A 23100-nucleotide genomic window follows, 5' to 3' on the forward strand; every position below is an offset into this window, starting at 1 on the left:
TTACTTCATTAATTGCATCCTTTATCTCTTTTTTGCTCTCTCTGAATTCTTTTCGAAACACCTCTATTATTTCTACAGTTATTTTCCTGATTTGATCTTCTAGAAATCTCTGAATTTCTGTTTTATCAGGTTCTGATGTTGTGGGGTTGTGGGCATTCATTTCTCCATTGGTATTCCTCTTTCCCATGATTTCGGGAGTTTGTGCCTTCTCTGGGTTCTTCCCTTGGGTCACTATGACTTCACTTAAGGTGCTCTGGATCTCGAGTCTGTGGTATCTCAGACCCCACTACTCCTTTACTGGGCTGTATCACAGATTCTCTGACCCAGGGAGTCGATAGAGGCTACTTTAGACTATGGGGTGGGTGCCAGGTTGGGCGTTCTCCTATGGTGTGATATCTCTGCCACCGCCACTTCCCCACTGGGTCAAGTCCCTGGGAGTGCAGTACAGGGATTTCTCCTCTGGGGCACGAAATTTGACTCACTGTTGTTGAGTACGCAGGTGGAGCTGTAGTGGACTTAGTGAATTCGCTGCTGCTGCCGCCGCTGGTGGCAATATGGCACCACTGCCATGCCCTCGGCCTTGAGGCTGGCATATTTCTTCTCTGGTTTTGAGCTCAGCTCTGAGTCCCTGCAGCATGTGCTGAGCTCAGCCACTGGGAGCTTTACATGCTACCTGCGCCAAGAAATCCTGCCTGTCTGTTCCGCAGCGGCTCACCTCGGCTCGCTGTAGCTGTCAGGTGAAGTCGCTGCTTCCGCCGGCAGTATGGCGCTGGTGCAGCGTCCTCGGGCGTGAGGCCAGTGTATCTCCTCTGTGGCTCTGACCTCCATTCTGAGTCCCCTTCCTCTCTGGAGCCTGGTGATTTTTTTGTTTCTCTGGTGATGGTGTTTTCTGGCTATGAAAGGCGCTGATTTTGTGTTAATGGAGATTAGTTGTTAGCGGGGCTCTTAAGCCCCGCTTTTCTCAGTCGCCATCCTAGAAATGTGGTTTCTAATGGTCATGAACCAGGATGAGAAATTACTTTTTATTGAGTATAGAGTTTCCGTTTTCTCAGATGAAAAAGTCCTAGATCTAATGCAAACAACTATGGCTATACTTAACACTACTGAATTGTATAACTAAAATGATAAAGATGATAAATTTAATATTATGTTTTTAACACAATACAAATTGATACTATGTAGATGATAGATAAATAGATAGATAGATAAATGCAATTTCTCATTCCTAAGTGTGGTGAGAAGGCACTAACAATGATAGCTGAGGGCTGTCAAAAGAAAATGGCAAAGCTATACAGTGGCCTGGTAGGAGTCATGGATGAGAAAAGTGGATGTGTATAAGAGATATAATAAATGAATTGATATGTTGAGTAAATACCTTGGGACAAAGTTCATATTTTGTAGTTAATTAGGACCAGGATTTTTACTACTAGATAAAGCAGTTATAAATATGTAAAGGGCAGAACCTGGACTGAATTCTAAGGTGTTAGATGGGAGTTAGAGTTATTGAGGTAAATTATGTCTCTCTCTCTTCCTCTCTCTCTCTCTGTATATATATATATATATATATATATATATATATATATATATATATGAAAACATATTAAACTTGAGGATATTTATATGGTATAAGTATGTGTGTATATGAATGTGTGAATCTATATGCACAGACATATTCCATGTACATGCATAATGCATGCATATTTTCTAACTCAGTTCATCAAGCAGGTCTGATATCAGAGATAACGTGGTAAAAATAAGCACACTTTATGCCTAGATATTTACTGAAAAATACCAGTAAGTACCAAAAAATGTAGCCAGAGCTCCTTAGAGAAGTTATTTCATCTAGGATTGGAGCAAGAAATGAACTACATGAATCTGGAATAATATTTTAGTTTTCAAAATAAAAAGAAATAACAAAGTGTCATCCTGTACCTCACTAAGATGTGTGATTATAATGTATCATTAAAAATGCTCTAAGAATGATGGAGATTATAGATAGATAATTTAATGCTTCAATTAGACTGGACCATGGGATATTCACATATTTGGTTAATTACTATTCTGAATGTATCTGAGAGGATGTGTTTAGATGAAATTAATATTTGAATCAGTTGATCAAACAAAGTTGATTGACTTATCAATATAGGGGGATCTCAGCTGGGTGTTGTGGCACACAATTATAATCCCAGTACTTGAGAGACTGAGACAGGTGGATTACAGATTTTTGGCAGCTTCACCTACATAGTGAGACCCTCTGCAACTTAGCCTCTCTTTCAAAATAGTTATAGCTTGAAACTAAATGGCCCTGGGTTCAATCCCTGGTAAAACAAATAAAAAAATGGATCTCATTCAATCCATTTTGAGGTCTGTTTTTAGGCTGTGAAATTAGTGTTTTTTCTGTACTAGGATTGGAATTTACACATTATTACATGTGATGTTAGCTTCATAGAATGTATTTGGAAGAGTCCCACTTTTTTCTATTTCACGGAATAGATTGAGGAGTATTGGGATTAGCTCTTCTATAAAGTTTTTTTTTTTTGTGTGTGTGTGGTACTGGAGATTGAACCGAGGGGCATTCTACCTTTGAGATACACCCAACTCTATTTTTTATTTTTTATTTTGAAACAAGGTCTCACTAAGTTGCAGAGGGCCTCACTAAGTAGCTGAGCTGGCTATGAACCTGTGATCCTTGTGTATCAGCCTCCCAAGTACTGGGATTACAATCATGCACCACCACACCTGGCCTTCTTCTAAAAAAGGTTTTATAAAATTCACTTTGGATACCAAAACATACACTGTAAAAAAGACAGCCTCCTCAAAAAATTGGATATCAGACTAGAGACCTTGCAACTCCCTGAAGAGGACATTGGTCCAACACTTCAAGAAATGTGTACCAGTAAAAACTTCCTCAACAAGACCCCAAAGGCACAAGAAATTAAAAGACAGATCAACACAAGAGATTGCATTAAACTGTAGCACTTCTGTACATCAAGGAAGACTATCAAGAACCTCAACAGAAAGCTGACAGAATGGGAAAAAATTTTTGCCAACTATTCCTCCAATAGATGCCTAATATCTATAATATAGAGAGAACTCAAGAAAGTCACCATTTAGAAAACATCATCCCAATCAAATAAAAAAGAACAAGCAAACTAAATAGGAATTTTATAAAAGAAGAAATTCAAATGACAAATAAATATATGAAAAAAATGTCCAAAATGATTAGCAATCTCTCAATCATTCAAAGCACAAACAAGAGCAAATGCTGGTGAGGATGTGGAGAAGTGGAAACTCTAATATATTGTTGGTGGGATTGCAAATTATTGCATCCACTTTAGAAAACAGTATGGAGGATCTTCAGAAGAATGGGAATGAACCTACCAGAAATACCACTTCTGAGTATCCACACAAAAGAATGGAAACCAAACTACCAAACTAATGTATGTGTATCCATGTTCATAGTCACACAATTCACAATTGCCAAACTATGGAACCAGTCAAGATATCCATAAACAGATGAGTTTATTACAAAATTATGGAATATGTATACAATAAAATTATAATTAGCCATAAAGAAGAACAAAATTACAACATTTGCAGGGAAATGGATGGAACTGAAGAACATGATTCTAAATGAGATTAGTTAGTCACAAAAATAAAAAATCAGATGTTCTCCCTAATATGTAGATACTAGGGTGAAAAAATGGTGATGCAAATAAATTTTCTCATCTCCATACAATGAAGCAAAAAGGAACAAAGTTCAGATGCATGCAACAGCAATATTTGAAATATTATACTGGGAATGATAAACCAGTCAACAAAAAGTATACAAGGAATTTATATGAAATTGGAGAAGAGGAAAAACTAACCTGCAGTGACAGAAACCATATCTGTAATCCTAGGGATCAGGATGAATTTTTTTGTAATCATAGAAATATTGTATATCCTTATCCGGATCGTGGTACTAATTATACATGCAAACTGTAAAGGAAGGTGTGTTGAGAGGGAGTTTGGTGGGAAGTGGGAAAGGGCTCAATAAGAGCTGTGTACATGCATGCCTCTATCACCCTCAGCCTCATCATGATGTGTGATTACAATTAACCAATATAAAAAATAAAAATAAAAATGAGTGTATTTTGTTTTATGTAAGGTGTATTAAAGGAAAATGTATTTTAAAAAGAAAAGAACAAAGGAGCCTTCTCGATAACAAGTAAAATCATTCCACAAAGGAAACCATGAATTTAGAATTTCTGATTTAACTATCATTAATTCATCTTTTACTATACATACTATATTGTGATAATCACAATAATGGCTAACATTTACTGAATGCTTAATATGTATAGGTACAGCATTAAATGCTTTCCATGAATTTGTTCTTTCTTAAAAATATTTATCAATGTGCTTTAATGTGGAATGGCCTATTCTAAGGAGTGGAATACAAAAGACTACTACTTTCATGGAGATTATACTCTAATGGTAAGAGATAAACAACTTGTCAATAAAAAGGCAAAGTGTAAAAAGTTTAATCTGAACTCCCAGTTTAGGGCACATGTACATACACATGTACAAATGTGTCCACTCAGATGAAAATAGGTGCCATTCTGGGCTGGCTGCTTTTGTTGTACATGTACTCCACAATTTTTGACTGAGCCATTTCCCAACTGGTATCATCACACCATCATTTCTGAAGAACAACTCATAGACTTTTGGTCTTGATTCTAACTTTTTGTGGAAGAAAAGACAATTCCTGTGAAATGATGCTCATTTTGCATCAGCATGTATCAACTGATCTACATTTGATTGGGTTAAAAAGTCAGTGTAGATGATCTGAGAAACATGGTTCTCTCATGTCACACCTGTAGCAACTGAAATTCAGGTTGGAAAGTGACTTGCCCAAGGGTCACTGACATTTGGTTTAGGCCTATTGCCTAGCCTGTTCCAAAATTATGTTCAGCACTCACAAGGTAAAGAATGCCATATTGATGCCAGAAATGTTACTCATGGTTGCCATCTGTAGAGCACTGCTTGTGTGTGTTAGGCACTGCATTAAGCTCAGTTCACATATTATCTCTATTCTTTAGAGAACTTCTTCATCATCTGTATTATTGTCATCTTTTTGTAGATAAAATATTGAAGCTCAGAAAGTTAAAATCACTTGCTTTAATGTCAGATAAGTTGTAAGTGCTCAAACCAGTATTTAAACAAAGGCTTCTGCATTTTTCAGCTATTATGTACTATACTACATATACATCATCTCAGTGAACACTCACATGATCTGTGATCGTCAGCTTTCTATCACTGTTACAGAAATACCTGAAATAGACAACTAAAGAAAGAAATTTTTATTTTGTCTCATGGTTGCAGATGTTTTAGTCCACAGTTGGCTAACTTTTTTGCTTTGTATGTGAGGTGAGGTAGAACATCATAGAAGAGGGTAGGAAAGCTGCTTAGTTCATAGCAGGCAGTAAGCAGTATCTGGGGACAAGAAATATCCCCTCAGGGCATTCCACCAGTGACCTACTTTCTCCAACCATGCCCCAGCTCCTAGGGTTTCACCACCTCAGGGAAGTCCATTCAGGTATCAATGGATTAATTCACTGATAAGGTCAGAGCCTTCATGATTGAATAACTGCCTCAGTTCCTCACCTATGAATGCTGCTGCACTGGAGACCAAGCCTACAATACATGAGACTTTGAGAAAAATTTCAGGCTCAAACAGCAATACCATTCCTATAAAGTAGATATCATTATCCCATTTTATAGCTAGAGAAACTAAAGCTCAAAGAGATTAAATGATACGCTATAACCATATGGTTAGTGAGTGATGCGGCCGGATTTAAATTGTCTGTTGGCTTTACACCCAAATAGCTTCCCACTATGCCAAACTGCTTTAAAGGTTCAAGTGAGAAATGCTAAGAAGATAATAGAATATTGTTCTCTTGGTATTGAAACATATCGGTTTCATGGGAAAGGTCACAAGGCTGGGGGAATGCGGAAGTCTAATCTGGGATTTATGCCAAGGTTTGAGTCCTGTCTTGTTGGCACACACTTAGACTGAGCATATATCAGTGTGTCACCAGTATGGGCTATAGCTCATGTTGGCTGTTTAATTCCTTTTCTGTAGCCAAGTCTCAATGGAACTCTAAGTTTCTTCTGTACTTTCTCAGATCACAGGCAGATGCCAGTGATGTTCCCTTCCCTTGGAATTTTCTTTGCTTCCTCTTTATCTAATTAATTACTATTTAGAATTCAAATGCTAGTTTAAGTTTTATTTTTTCAGATAACCTTCAGGCAACTCTGCAGTCAATTCTCCCCATTATGCAACTTTCTAACATACTAAAATTCTCTGTATCATTCCACATAACAGTAAAGGATGTATTGTTTAATTATTGTTTCCACTTTCTCTCAGGATGCAAGCTTTGAGAGAGCAGGGCCTTTGTCTTGCTCACTCTTGCATTTCCAGTTCTGAGCCCCAGGCTAGGCATGCAAGACAATAATTTTGTCTTTGAAATAAAGGAATAGATGCATGGATGCAAATGTTGGATTCTTATGCAACCATGTTTGTTTTCTCTGTATTAAATTGGACTAGTGTTGCCTAAACTTGTCACCCAGAGAGATTGTTAAAAATATAGATGATCAGACAGAGAAGCCTTGGCGTTGTCCAGAAATCAATCTCTCCTCTCTCTCTCTCTCTCTCTCTCTCTCTCTCTCTCTCTCTCTCCCTCTCTCTCTCTCTCTCCTCTCTCTTGCCTGTCTGTCTCTCTCTCTAGCCCAGTAGGTTATTCTTGTGAGTAGGTAAGTTTGAGAAATACTGATTTCAAATTTTTCATGTTTTGGGGGGGGATATTACTTGACAGTTGGGTCTGTACCTTGGTTTATATTGCTTTTAAAATTCATACAGTAATATTAGTTATCTAAACATTTTGTATTGGAGAAAATGTTATGTAAAATGTTGAACTGACAGTTCTGATCACAGTGCCCCCTACCAAGTTGCTTAACATGGATCACCATTGATGACAGAATAAAATCTACATTCCTTTTCCTGGTATTGAAAGACTACCATGATCTGATCCGAAGTTTCTTTACATGCCTTCTAACTCATCTGTCTGCTAACCCCTATACACATCCCACAGTCAAAATATTTTATATTAGCAGTGTTATTTTTAAATATACTGGTGTTAGTGGATTGTAATTATACATCATAATGAGGTTCAGAGTGAAAGGGACATACATAAATACAGCAATTATTTTTGTATGTTAAAATGTCTACCCTCATTTCTTTATCTTTAGACAATACTTGTTACATCCAATACAATGCTGCCACTTCCTCCAAGCAGTGTTTTATGTTTCTATATCTTACATCTCCTCTTATTAAAAATTAATCTTTGTATGACTCTTATCATATTTAACTTTATATTATAGTTTTATGTCTTTGTGTTATCACTCCTCTTAAAATACAAAATAATTGTGGGCTAGATCCATATCCATAATCAGGTAACTTTGGACTCCTCTGAAGCACACAACTACAATTATATACTCAGTAAAAGCCAGGGATTAGTTTAAGGCTTTTCAAAACCATCTATCCAGCACTGTTAAGAAAATAAAGAGCCGGGCATGGTAGTGCATGCATGTAATCCCAGCGCGTGGGAGGCTGAGACAGAAGGATTGTCCAGGTTCTAAGCCAGCTTCAGCTACTTAGTGAGGCTCTCAGCATCTTAGTGAGACCCTGTTCCAAATAAAGTATAAACATAGGTCTGGGAGAATAGGCTGGAGGTAGCAAAGCCCCTGGGTTCCACGGAAACCCAGTAACACACACACACACACACACACACACACACACACACACACACACACAGAAAATAGACACCACAAAAAATAAAAATAGACACTTCATAAACTATATTATTTGTTACACTTCTAGATTTATCCAGGCCTTCATCCATCTTTTCCTTTTACCTTAAAGAATAGGAATACCTAGTCCTCCACAAAGGAGGAGGCAAACTCCTCCACAAAGCTATTTAAACCTGTTGATAAATGAATAAATGAATTCATTAGGATAGGCTAAGTCATTCTGTGATAAAGTGAAAACAAAACAAATATCAGTGATTTAACATATTAAACATTTATTTCTCACTTATGTTACATACAAAACATAGCTCAACAGGAGCTTCTGGTCTTTGTGGTACTCAAGTTCCACTTCAACATGTATCTTCCAGATTGCTCTGCCAAGAAGGGTCTATGACATCTGACTTTCACTCACATTTTATTGGCCAAAGCAAGTCACATGGCCACAACTAATTTATTTAATTTTGCGGTACTGAGTATTGAACCCAGGAACATTCTACTTCTGAAATACACCCTCAGCCGTTTTTAGTTTTTGTTCTGAATATGGTCCTGCTAGATTGCTGAGATACATTGCTGTGTGTTGTGATACATTGCTGAGGCTGGCCTTGAACCTGTGATTCTCCTCTCTTAGCCTTCCAAATACTAGAATTGCAGGCATGTTCTACCATATCCACTAAACATACCTAATTTCAAAGGAGGCAAGGAGCCGTCGTGGTGCATGCTTGTAATTCCAGCATTTGGGAAGCCAAGACAGGAGGATCTCAGTTCATAGACAGCCTCAGCTACTTAGTGAGGGCCTTTGCAACTCAGTGAAATCCTGTTTCAATATAAAGAATAAAAAATAGGGATTGGGGTATAGCTAGGAGGTAGAATGTCCATCCCTAGTAAGAAAAAAAAGCATAAAAATATAAATAAGTAAATAATAAAAGGAGGCAAGAGCAAGGTGCAATGATGCACTCCTTTATTTTTTTTATTTTTTGTGGTACTGGGAGTGGAACCCAGGGACAGTCTACCTCTGAGTGACATCTCCAGCCCTATATTTTATCCTTTATTTTGAAACAGTGTCCCTGAATTTTAAAGGACCTGACTAAGTAGCTGAGGCAGGCTTCAAACCTGCACGATCTTCCTGTCTCAGCCTCCCAAATGCTGGGATTACAAGTGTGTGCCACCACGCCCGGTTGGTACACTTCTTTAATCTCAGTACTTTAGAGGCTGAGTCATTAGGATCACAGATTCAAGGCCAGAAAGTGTTATCTTAGTGAGAACTTGTTTCAAATATAAAGAGTATAGAGGTGTAGTTTAGAGATAGAGTGCCCCTAAATTCAGTCCTCAGTACCACAAATAAAGGAGGCAATAAAGCATAATCATGTATTCTTAAAAGTAGAAGAGAACTGAAATAATTGCAAGCATCCTTAATGGTTATTAAAATATATGGATATTGACATGTTTCAGTGGCACTTTGCTTGCTTGAGTTTTAGTCATTTTATCTCACTATTAAGTGTTTTTAACAGTCCTTTCTTTCTTTGGCTCTGTGAGATGATGTTGTGCTGAGGCCATTGTCACCGGAACGGAAAAAGAGAACACCAAATGAATTTGGAAGGTCAGTTTATATAACCACGAATAAAAGCAGACTAGCCAGGGTAGGGACAACAGACTAGCCAGGCTAAGGACTCAGTCTGGCACTCAATTCAGAACTGAGACCAAGAGCTGAACTTACAAGGGGTTTTTAAAGGTGAAAGGCATGCAAAGGTGACTGAGGGTAGTGGGGGAGGCCCATTATTATTGTCTGACAAGACTGCAACTTTTTCTGGAGTGGGGCTCAGTGTTCCAAGATGTCGACTATAGGGTAAGCAGGATGTTGGTCTTTGCTTGCTACATTTACTATAGGGTAGGAAGGATGCTAGTCTATGTTTGCTTCATTTACCATAGGGTAGGCAGGATGTTATTCAAACTACTAAACAATTCTGTCTTCTTGGGCACAGTGGGGAAATTCCAGTAACTGTGGGATCACATCTGGGTGTTAGGGCCTTATGATGCACATGGTTGAAAAACATGGAGGCATCTATGGCACTATGTGGATGGAGGTAAATTCATTACAGGCTGGCTTTTGCTTTGAAAGGGTCCTGAATGTTCACCAGACTTAAGAGAATTTGAGAGAGTCAGAGTAGGGCAAGCATGGGAAATGTCAGACTGTTACTTTAGAGGACACCTGATTACACTTAATAACGTGCAGTTTAGTGCTTGATGTTCCATGCAGATAGCATCTGCTTACTTACAAAGGATATATAGGAAAGAGTAGCTTCAAAGGTACTTTTCTGAAGGAGTTTTAAAGACCACAGAGGTGTGCTGATAACTAAACCTTTTGTTTTGGCAATCAGGTTCAGGCCTCGGCTCTGATTCAGTTTTGAATGTTTGATAATATCACTTAACCTTTCTCCACATTATTTGCCTGTGAAAGGATATAATATATTTAACGTTTTTTTTTTTTAGGATTTTAAAGTAAAAGGCTAGGAAGTAAGAAAAGCACTGAAAAAGAGAGAGTATATGGATGTTAGGCTTCAACTAATTATGATCTCAAAAATTCATGCCCTTTGAAAGATTTTGTGACAGAAGAAAAAGTGTTTTTAAAAAAAAATCAGAAATACATCACTTTTTATTCCCTGCTCTGTCACTCCCTAGCCCTGTAATTTTGTGAAAGGCATGGTTATCTCTGCTAAATAGGACAACATTTACTTTACAGGAGTTCTGTTGTGAGTAAATGAGAATAATCATACAGCACACCTACCAGAGTTCTTGACTCATGGTAAAGAGCCAGAAAAGGCAACTATTAAAATTATAGAACAGGAAAAGTGGCAAGTTATTTTGGAGGATTCAGCAATTTCTAAAGTGTTCTCTCCATTTGCATTTACTCATCTTTTTGCTTTTAAAATTATTTTCTCATTTTCTAATTTTTTGCAGTCCTGGGGATTGAACCCAGGGGAATTCTACCTTCAAGTTACAACACCAGCCCTATTTTTTGTTCTTTATGTTTTGAAACAGTCTCACTAAGTTGTGGAGGGTCTCACTAAATAGCTGAGGCTGGTTGTGAACCTGGGTCCTCCTGTCTCAGCCTCCCATGTACTGGTATTATAATCATGTGCCACCACCCCAGCTATTTTCCATATTTTATTATGTGTATTTAAGGTGCAAAACTTGATATTGTAAAGCTGAGGATATTATACAAAACTAAACCAGACATAAAAGGAAATAATGATAGCACTTAGATGTGGAATTCTAAAAGAAAAAGTTGGATATAGAGAGTGAATAAAACAGTGTGCAATTATGTCAAATATTCCGTGTTAAACATTCTAAATTTATAACTTATTTATACATAGGTACTGAGATTTTCACCTCTTTCAGATTTAATCATGATTGACTATATTATTTTCTGGGTCAATATATTCTTAGCTTTCAAATTGAATGCTTGAATCTTCCAGAGTTACATATATTCTCATAGAATGAAAGTATCATAATGTCTTTATTTTTACATATTTAAATTTGGGACTTAAATATTCTCTTCTGTGATACTCATAATTAATGTGCATCAGTAGATTTGGAGTTAAAATTATGAGTATGTGAGAGTTACAGTGTCATAAATTATGGCTTTGCATATTAAGTCATTTTCTATGTTAAACATGAATAAAATTTAGATAGACATTTGTGCAATTAATTTTTAAGGAAAGTAATGAATATTCTTAAAATAACTGCCATGAAGATAAGGAATATTTCTCTTAAATATCTTTTTTTCCTAGTGCATACAATTTTTTTTCTATATGTTTTTCTGCTACTTAAACAATGATGAGGTGTCTCAACAAATATTTACATTAACTGTTTTTGCATATGTTACTTACTTAATGTGTTTAAGCATCTTATGTTTGAACTGGTTTAGTTTAAAAGGCACTTTCAAATACTTGATTGAGAAAAATTTAAATATCAACAAGAAAATATATGTTCCTATAACATAAGATCTGGGAGGGGCATTTGAGATCATCTCTAATCCAATGTCTTTATCTGGCAAATTGGAATAACTACTTTGCTGTTCATCCTGAGAGATCAGATATTTTTCCTAAAATCTAATAACTGTTGGAGGCAAATACAGGATTAGAACTCAGACTACCATATTGCCTCCTATGTTCATTTTCATAGTAATTATAAAATTGCCATGTTGGAAACTACAATATCACATTCCTGTGGAAGGGCTCTAAACCCAGTAATTTCACCTGTCTTTGGGGCACAAAATGTAAGGTAGTTTTATTTTCTCTTTCCCTTAGAAAAGAGGCTACAATGAATATTCTGATATTCTAAAGTAAGCTGGTATAGAATGATGTGTCTGGCAGTCAAGATTCTTCCATTTCAACCTTCAAGACCAAGTGTAACCTTTTAGACATTGAAAGTAAATGTAAAAGTAGAAATTGGAATCTAGTAAGATAGGAAAGAGGATATCTCCAGTTTATCCTTGCTTTCCATTCCTTTATACAGATGAAAACTTTACCTTTTTTTATACTGGGGATTGAATCCAGGGACATTCTACATCTAAGATACACCACCCCTAGTCTGTTTTATGTTCGTTTTTTTGAAACAGAGCCTCACTAAGTTGCTGAGGCTGGCCTTGAACCTGCAATCCTCTTGTCTCAGCTTCTGAGGTACTGTTATAACAGGTGCAATCCAAGATATTTGGCTATAACATTCCTGTTGTACATTTTGTGACTCAAGTTGGGACATGACTTAAATATACACTTTATTATAGTTATGTTTAACTATAGTTAAACATAGTGTGTGAAAACACAAACAATATAAACTCACAGGTATTCTATCTCCTCAGATACACAAGGTTTATGAGCTAGAGTTCAACTCAATTGGTATCCGTACTAGAACTCATGAGTCTTTGCCATGTCATTAAGTCATAAATGACATTAAATAATATGAAACTTGGAAACAGTCATTACAATTTGTGTGAGACTCTTGTCTAAACAAAGAAACATAATAATAAAATCAATATGGTTTATTAGATGTGTATTTATTATCAATAAGAGTTATTCAATAGTGCAGTGGCCAGACCACTGACTTTGTGGACTCTCCACCCCTATTTTTTCAGCCAAATCTTTTGTATAAGCCAATTTCCTATTTGTAAAGAATTGATGAGGAAATCAGTAATAAATGATCTTTAATTTGATAAAAATAAAATATAGTATCAGGGCACCAGTTACCAGTTGTGCTTATAAACTTCAAAATAATTTGATCTACAAAACAGTAGTAAGTATTGAAATAGGATTCTTTGAATATTGGGGTATGCAGGAATAAGATACAGAGGAGGAGGCCATATACTTTCTGGCTTGCTCCTTACTGTGTTTGAGGCCAGGAGAAAGCACACAAGATCCATAATGGAACTAGAGAGGTAGTGGGGACACAAGGTTTCCAATTTTTAGTTTTAGTTTTCACAGTCTAAGATCAATTCATAAAATCATGCAGACAACAAATCTTGAAAATCATATCAGAGCCGGGCCTGGTGGTGCACGCTTGTAATCCCTGCACTTGGGAGGCTGAGACAGGAGGATTGCATGGGTTCAAAGCCAGCCTCAGCTACTTAGTGAGGCTCTCAGCAACTTAGTGAGACCTTGTTTCCAAATAAAATATAAAATGGGTCTGGGAGTATAACCCGGAGGTTGAAAGCCTCTGGATTCCACCCCCATTACCACCAAAAAAAATCATATCAGAAACATGAATATCTACAATAAAATTTTACTCAGCCATAAAGAAGACCAAAATTATGTAATATGAAGGAAAGTGAATGGACATGGAGGACATTATATTATGTGAGATCAGCAAGTTTCTGAATATCAAGATTCTTATATTTTCTCTCATATGTTGAAGCTAGAGAGAAAATCAGAAACAAAGGAACTTCAGATAAATTAGAAAACAAATTGGTAAAATGGAAGAAAACTGGGGAAGAGAGATGGAGAGGGATAAAAGGAGAAGTGAGGAAGGAAACATCTCAAACAATTCTATGCCTGTATATGAAGGTATCATTACAAATCTAATTAACATATACAGGGAGAGAAAGGAATGAGTGGGTTGGAATGCCTGGGGAAACATACCAAGTGTTATGTGCATGTATGTTTGTATAGTTTTGAACCTCACTATAATGTATAATTACAATGCACCAATAAAAGCATTTATAAAAGAAACATCTATATATAATCTTTGGAAAGAAAGTAAGAACTATCATTTGCTGAGGCCCCGTCTATACCTGGTGCTCTACTGGGATCTTTAATAAACATCAGATAAACACATTAATCCTAGGAGTTAGATATTAGAATGATTTCCATTTTTCTGGTGAAAAATATGGCACAGAAAATAGTTTATGTAACTTTTCTCAGCTAGTTAGTAAGTGGTGGAGCTGGGATCTAAATGCAGCATGGAATCTCCAGAGCCTGTATTTTACTCACTGCTTAATGCTCTCTGTCTTGTTATATTTGCTTGAAAATAAATGTTTTTAAGTAAAGGCAAAAAGGCAAGCATTTAATTAAACCTCCTGTGGTGAGTTTCAAAGATTTCAATATAAGGTATTATAATTTTGCTGAATTTCATGGCTAACATTCTTAGTATTCACTTCCATAATCAGGTACTGAAATATGCCATGAATTAATTATTTTCAATATTATTAATATTAAAATTATTAATATTTTCAGAATTGAACTGTTTTAATACTTCAATTCTGTCATGTACATTAGTGTGTGTACATATGTACATGCACATGAAGGCACACACACACACACACACACACACACACACACACATACACGCACATGCACAGAGAAGAGATCAAGGGACCTAATATTGGAGGAAGCATCAATATTCATGCATGGTATAGAAATTTTAAATGAAGAAAGCAGAAGACAACATAAAAACTAAAACTGAATATAAACTAATTTTAATGCTGAAGAATCAATGAAATTAATGCTATAGCTAGCTGAAGGCTGGAGATAAAAGTCCTTTCTGCTGTACTCTGTATCAGCATAATGTATCAGCTCCCTTTTATACCTTATTGGGCCATATAGCATTGGTTACATTATTGTGACAGACTCAATTTGCATATTGAAGACATAAAACGTGACATATTTAAAGCAAATTAAAATGATAAAAGCACCAGCCGAGTGTGGTGATGCACGCTTGTAATCCCAGCATTCAGGAGACTGAGACCGGAGGATCCCGGTTCGCGGACAGCCTCAGATACTTAGTGAGGCCCTCTGCAACTCAGTGAGATCTGGTTTTAAAATAAAGAATGAAAAATAGTGCAGGGGCTGTAGCTCGGAGGTAGAATGCCCCTGGGTTCCATTCCCAAACCCCCAAAAAATGATAAAAGCACAATTTGTGGGCCCATGTGCCCCAGTTTAATGTTTTTGTACCTTTGGAATCTTTATCTGATTTCTGATTTTTTGGCTTCAGTTTAATACACAGCATTTGAAATAACCTATAATTACAACCTAGAGGCTTTCTAAAACACTCAGCGCCCTTTAAATTGATTGGATCATTTCACCTAACATCAGGCTCATAGCAGACAAAAGCTTTTAGTATCTAATGCCCAATTCTCAGTTAACAAGAATTCAAAATAAGAGTCCAGTCCACTTTTATCTATTTGTTTCATTCTTGACTCTTTGCTATTGTTTTGTAGACTTTTTCATGGTGATTCCAGGTATTACCTTATTCTTTCCTCATTGTTCTGACAATGAACAATGGAATGTTTTATTTTAGCATAAATGGACCAAATATATATATATATATATATATATATATAGTTATGTACGCATAAATGTCAAATTATTAAATGTTAATTATTAATTAACATTCTTATAACCACAAATGCCCATAATTTTTGTCAGGAGAACATTTAGAATTTATGACAATGATTTTCAAGAATGTGCAATACATTGAGCCAGGCACATGTCTGTAGTCCCAGTTTTGGGACAATGAAACAGGAAGATGGCAGGTTCAAGCCCAGCTCCAGCAACTTAGAGAGGCTTTCAGGAACCTACCAAAAACCTGTTTCAAAATAAAATGTAAGCTGGGTATGGTGGCACATGTCTGTAATACCAGTATGTGGGAGGCTGAGACAGGTAGATCACAGGTTCCAAGGCAGCCTTGGCAATTTAACATGTCTATCAATAGCTTTGTGAGATAGTGTTTCCAAATAAAAGATAAAATAGGAGTGGGGCCACAGTTTGTAGACTGTCTTTGAGTTCCATTCCTAGTGCCACAATCAGATAAATAAAAGTAGAGCTAGGAGTATATCTTTCAGACTGAATGTCCCTGGGTCCAATCCCCAGTGCCCACCCCCAATTATTGTGCCTGTTTATCTGAAATCTTTCCATTCACTTCATATCCAGCTTTTGATAACTACCATTCTTCTCTGCTTCTATTAATTCAATTGTTTCATTCATTTTTATTTATTTATTTTTTGTGGTACTGGGGATTGAATTCAGGGGAATACACATTCAACCCTATTTTATTTTTTATTTTCATTTTATTTTTTGTGTTACTAGGTTTGGAACCCAAGGGATATTGTACCTCCAACCAACATCCCCAGCCTGATTTTATTTTTTTTTTGAAACAGGTTCTCACTAAGTTACAGATAGCCTTAGAAGTTTTTTTTTTTTTTAATGTATGAACGTATTTATGGCATTTTATTTTATTTTATTTTATATTTCTATTTTTAAAATTTATTTTATTGGTGCACTGTATTCATACATCATAATGGGATAAAAATAATACTTTTGTAGACATACATGCACACATCACCCAGTTAGCCCCTACCCGATCCCCACCCCGTTCCCTCCCCATCCATCCTTCCCATGCTTGGCTTAGTGGTTGACATCTAGTATTATAGCAATTTATCCAATATTAACGTTGATAATCTCACATAACAGTTTCATTTGTCTGATACCAAGCTTTTGATGACTTAAGGATAACATTTCAATATTTCTTTTTGCTTTCTTTCTTGCCAGAGAATATTTCTTTCTTTTTCTTTTTAAGGTGAAACTATCATATATTTATTTATTTATTTTTCACAAAAAAATCTATCCTAATATGGAATATGGACTCTATATACCCAAAATGATCTCGAAAAAAAAAACAAAGCTAGAAGATGTATATTTTCTGATTTCAAACCTTATAAAGCTACAATAATTGAAACAGTGTAGTACTGTTATAAAGGCAGATATATAAACCATTGGAGTTAAATAAAAGCCTAGAGATAAATTCTTCCATATATTGTCAAGTTATTTTTGACAAGGTTTCCACAAACATTTGGTGGAGGAAATAATTATCTTTTAACTAAATATTGTTGAAAAATAATAATTACTTGGAAAAGAATAAAGTTGGACCCTTACCTAACACCATATACAAATATTAACTCAAAATAGATAAAAGACTTAAATATAATCTTAAGACTATAAACTTTTAGAAGAAAATCTGGGTCATAAAACCTCACAACATTGAAATTGGCAGTGATTTCTTGGATATGATTTCAATGGCACGGGCAATAAAAGGGTAAACAAACTCCCTAAAAAATAAAAGCATATTGTATATCCAAAGGCAATGTAAACCGAGTTAAAAGTTACTGATAGAATGGGATAAAATATTTCCAAATGCTATATCTGAAGGTATATTAATATTCCAACTAGAAATCCTAAAAATTAGCAACAATAAAAGCAAACAATACAATTTAGAGATAGGTAAAAGACTAACGTAAATAATGAATCTCCACAGATAACCAATCTTAGTTGTCTGTTGGATGGAAAATCTTGTTTCCCTGGTTCTGGTGTGAGTTACCTATTTCTTCTTTGTAGTTAATCTCTTTGAGTATTTTCTCTAGCACTGGTTTTGAAGACATAAATTCCTTCAGTTTCTGTTTGTCGTGGAAGTTTCTTATTTCCCCATCTAATTTGATAGAAAGTTTTGCTGGATAGGAAATTTTTGGCTGGAAGTTGTTTTCTTTCAGAGTTTGGAATATGTTACTCCAAGCCCTTCTGGCTCTCATGACTTGGTTTGGGAAGTCTGGAGTGATTCTAATTGGTTTGCCTCTGAATGTCACTTGGCCCTTTGTTTTTGTTGCCTTTAAGATTCTCTGCTTGGCTTCCACATTGGTCATTTTGACAATTATGTGGTGTGGGGATCCTCTTCTCCGATCCTTTCTAAAGGGAGTTCTATAAGTTTCCTGGACCTGTGTATTGACCTCTTGCTCTATGTTTGGAAAATTTTCTGCTATTATTTATTTGAAGATATTACTTATCCCTTTAGTTTCACCTTCTTTTCCCTCCTCTATTCCAATTATTCTTAGGTTAGCTCTCTTAAAATGGGCCCATATTTCTTCAGTGTCAGATTCCTGCTGTCGGATTTTTTTTCTAAATTAGAAACTATGCATTAATTTTTTGAATGATCTTCTTCTAAGATCAAGATTCTATTCTCCATGTGGTCTAGTCAGTTGTTTGTACTTTGAATTGAGGCCTTTACTTCATTAATTGCATCCTTTATCTCTTTTTGACTCTCTCTGAATTCTTTTTGAAACACCTCTATTATTTCTACAGTTATTTTCCTGATTTGATCTTCTAGAAATCCCTGAATTTCTGTTTTATCAGGTTCTGATGTTGTGGGGTTGTGGGCATTCATTGCTCCATTGTTATTCCTCTTTCCCATGATTTCGGAAGTTTGTGCCTTCTCTCGGTTCTTCCCTTGGGTCACTACGACTTCACTTAAGGTGCTCTGGATCTCGAGTCTGTGGTATCTCATTCCCCACTACTCCTTTACTGGGTTGTATGGCAGAGTCTCAGACCCAGGGAGTCAATCGAGGCTGCTTTAGACCAAGGGGGGTGCCAGGTTGTGTGTTCTCCTATGGTGTGATATCTCTGCCACCACCACTCCCCCACTGGATCAAGTCCCTGGGAGTCAGTACTGGGATTTCTCCTCTGGGAAATCGCAGTTTGACTCACTGTTGTTGAGTGCACAGATGTAACTGTAGTGGACTCGTTGAATTCGCTGCTGCTGTCGCTGGTGGCAATATGGTGCTGCTGCTACACTCTCGGCTGTGAGGCTGGCGTATTTCTTCTCTGGTTTTGAACTCCGCTCTGATTCCCTGCAAGGTGTGTCGGTTCGCTCTCTGGAGCCTGATGGGCTGTTGAGTGCGTTGGTCTTGAGCTGTCCGGTGAGCTCGCTGCTGCCGCCGGCAGTAAGGCGCTGCTGCCGTGTCCTCGGGCGTGAGGCCAGCATATCTTCTCTGTGGCTCTGAGCTCCATTATGAGTTCCCTTCCTTACGAAGTTTTTGATACTGGCCATAAACTTGTGATCCTCCTGTGTCAGCCTCCCAAGTACTAGGATTAAAAGAATGCTCCACCACATACAGTTTATTTTTTATTTATTTTATTTTATTTATTTTACTTTTTATTTTTTATTTTGAAACAGGGTCTCAGTAAGTTGCAAAGGGCCTTGCTAAGTTGCTGTGGCTGGCTGCAAACCTGTGGTCTTCCTGTCTCAGTCTCCTAAGTACTGGGATTAGAGGCATGTGCCAGCATGTTCATCTAATTAAATTGTTGTAAATTTCACATGTGAGTGAAATCATGTGATATTTGTCTGTGTGCCTGGTTTATTTCACTTAACACAATACCCTACAGTTTCATCCATGTTGTTGCAAATGATAGGATTTTCCTTTTAAAGGATGGATAGTACTTCTTCATTTACCTATACCACATTTTCTTTGTTCATTTGTCCATTGGTGCACTCTTAGGTTAATTCCATATCTTGGCTACTGTGAATAATGCAGAAATGAACATGGGAGTGCAGATGTCTCTTCATTTCCTTTGGGTATATATGCTATGGGTGATTTCAGTATCCTATGGAAGTTCCATTTTTACTTTATTTGAAGTACCTCCATACAGTTTTCCATAATGACTGTACTAATCAAAATTTCCACCCACAGAGTATAAGGTTCACTTTTCTCAGCATCTTCTTTAACACTTATTATCTTTTATCTTTTTTGATAATAGTCATTATTAACAAGTAGAAGGTGATACCTCATTATGGCTTTAGTTTGTATGTCCCTAATGATTAATGATGTTGAGAATTTTTTTCATATATCTATTGAACATGTTATATCTTCTTATAGAAATGTCTATTAAGATTCTTAGCTTATTTTATTTATTTATTTATTTATTTTTGGTATTGCAGATTGAACTCAGGGTCATTCTAACTCTAAGATACACCTGCAAACCTTTCTAAGTTTTATTTGGAAATAGTCTTGCTAAGTTGCTAGGAGTCTTGCTAAATTGATGAGCCTGGCCTCCAAACTTAGTTACTCCTGTCTCAGCCTCCCAAGTACTGGCACATACCACCATACCTCTGATCCTTAGCTTGTGTGTGTGTGTGTGTGTGTGTGTGTGTGTGTGTGTGTGTGTGTGTGGTACTGGGAATGGAACCCAGGGGCATTCTACCTCTGAGCTACATCCCCAGCCCTATGTTTTATTCTTTTTATTTTGATCAGGGTCTCACTGAGTTGCAAAGGGCCTGACTCACTAAGTAATAGTTGAGGCTGTCTGCGAACCATGATCCTTCTGTTTCAGGCTCCCAGATGCTGGGATTACATGAGTGAACCAGGATGCTTGGCTTTCTTTACCTCATTTAAAAAATTCAAGTAATTTGGATATTTTTACTAATTTATTTAAGTTCCTTATGTGTTTTAGATATTAACCTCTTCACAGATGTATAGTTCACAGATATTTTCTTCCCTCCAATCAGTTCTATTGTTGGCTGTTTTCTTTGTTCCCCTTCTTAGTTTGAAAAAAATACCTATTTATTAATTATTTCATCTATGCATTTTTAGTCTGAGGTAATAAATTTTGGTTAGAGGTAATCCCATTTGTTTTTTGCCTGCTATTATCCCCTGTGCTTTTGAGGTATTATTTAAAAAACTTCTTGCTCAGACCAGTGTCATGTAGCATTTACCTTATATTTTCTTCCAGGACTTTAATAGATTCTAGTATAATATTTTGGTTTTTAATTAATTTTGAGGGTTTTTTATTTTAGGATTTTTAAATTTTTTTTGAAAAATGTCATTGAATTTATTTATTTATTTATTTATTTATTTATTTATTTATTTATTTATTTTTTATTGGTGGTACTGGGGTTCCTGGAAGCCCTTCTATCTCTGGGCTACACTCCCAGACCTATTTTATATTTTTTATTTGGAAACAGGGTCTCTTAAGCCAGCGAGGCTGGCTCCAAACCAGTGCGATCCTCCTGTCTCTACCTCCCAAGCGCAGGAATTACAAGAGTGTGCGACCACACCCAGCAAAATGTCATTGAAATTTTGATGGGAGTGCATTGAATCTGTTGATCACTATGAGAAGTATGAACAATTTAACAATATGTATTTCTCTGTATTTGTTCTTCTCCAACTTTTTATCAACTTTTTAAATCAATGCTTTATGTTTTCCAATGCACATGTCATTCACCTAATTAGTTAAAATTAATTCTAAGTATTTTGGTAAGTATTATTTTAGTCAACTCTTTATTGCTGTGACCAAAATACCTGACAAGAAAAACTTAGTTGATAAAATGTTTATTTGGCTCATGGTTTCATAGGTCTCAGTCTAATGTTAGCCAACTCCATTGATTTGGGCCTGAACTGAGACAAAATATCATGGCAGACGAGCATGGCAGAGGAAAACTTCTCAGAACATAGCAAATGGGAAACCAAGAGAGAAAAGGAGATGGCTGAGAAAATAAACCCTTGCAGAGCATGTGACCTGCCTATAGTATTTGTTACCTGCCTATAGTATTTGTTACCTCCCAGTATTCCATTCAAATTATTAATTCATAAAAGGGATTAACCCACTGATGAAGTCAGAGTCCATATAATACAATCATTTACCTACCCCTAGACATTTCTGCCTAATGCATGCATTTTTACATGGACATTCCATATCCAAAGCATGAAATACTATACATGAGATTTTTTCTGTATTTCATTTTTGTATAGTTCATTATTATCATGTCAAAATGTTATTGGTACTTGTATATTGATTTTGTATCTTGCAACTTTTTTGCTTAGTAGTTATAACAGATTTTGATAGATTCTTTAGGTTTTTTCTACATATAGAATAATGGCATTTAAGGCCAGAGAAAATTTTATTTCTCCTTTTCTTATTTGGATGCATTTTATTTTTGTCCATAATTTAATAAGCAGTGTAATTTTGTACTCCTCTACCTAATGATTCCAACACTGTTTTATAACATGGCTTTTAAGATCATGGAAATCATGTGAACAGTCAAGCTTAACCCTTGCCTATCTCCTAAGAGATGAGGTAAATGGGATCAGTTTGAGTACCTTTCTGACCCCATTATTTGGGTCATGGCTGTATGTATTATGCTTTCCTTAATTAAAGCAGTAACTTTCATGCATAGCATGCCTTCCAGGAACTGAGGGTAACCTTGTTTGACATAATTTTCATTGTTTACCTCTCTATATATAAAAAATGCAGATGGGCAATCCCATATTTATTAATCTCAATATATTCATAAAAGAGTGATTACTAGGAATTGGAAAAGATGAGGGTCAAGGGTAGAAGAAGGGTAGATTGACATGATCAATGTAAAGTGCATATATATACGGAAATATCAGTGAATGCCATTGACTTATGGTTATAATATATTAATAAAAATCAATTTATATTTCCCATACAATCAAAAGTTCAGAAATCTCTAAGGAGCCAGGCGTGGTGGTGTATACTTTAATCCCAGTATTTGAGTAGCTGAGACAGGAGAACTGCAGGTTTGCTGCTAACTTCAGCTACTTAGTGAGGCCCTTTACAAATTACTGGGATCATGTTTCAAAATAAAAAAATAGGGCTGATGGTGTAACTTTGAGTTAGAATACCCCTGGGTTCAATCCTCAATATTACAAAAAAATAAAAATAAAAAGAGAACTCTAAGAATCCAAGTGTGTGATGCAGTCAGGTATAATAATATTGGTACTTTTACATATTTCTAGTGGGTTCAAATGCAGTTACCCTGGTACTAGGATAAAGGCCATGAAAAATTATTTGAAAATCATTAGAGGAAATGTATTATGCTTTTTATTTACATTTTTTTGTTTTAAAGGTGGTATCTAAAAATTTTATAAAATAAGTCTATTATTCTCTTGTTTTCTTGATGTTAATATAATCT

This window comes from Muscardinus avellanarius (genome assembly GCF_963383645.1).
Source record: "Muscardinus avellanarius genome assembly, chromosome: X".
Classification (NCBI taxonomy): Eukaryota; Metazoa; Chordata; class Mammalia; order Rodentia; family Gliridae; genus Muscardinus; species Muscardinus avellanarius.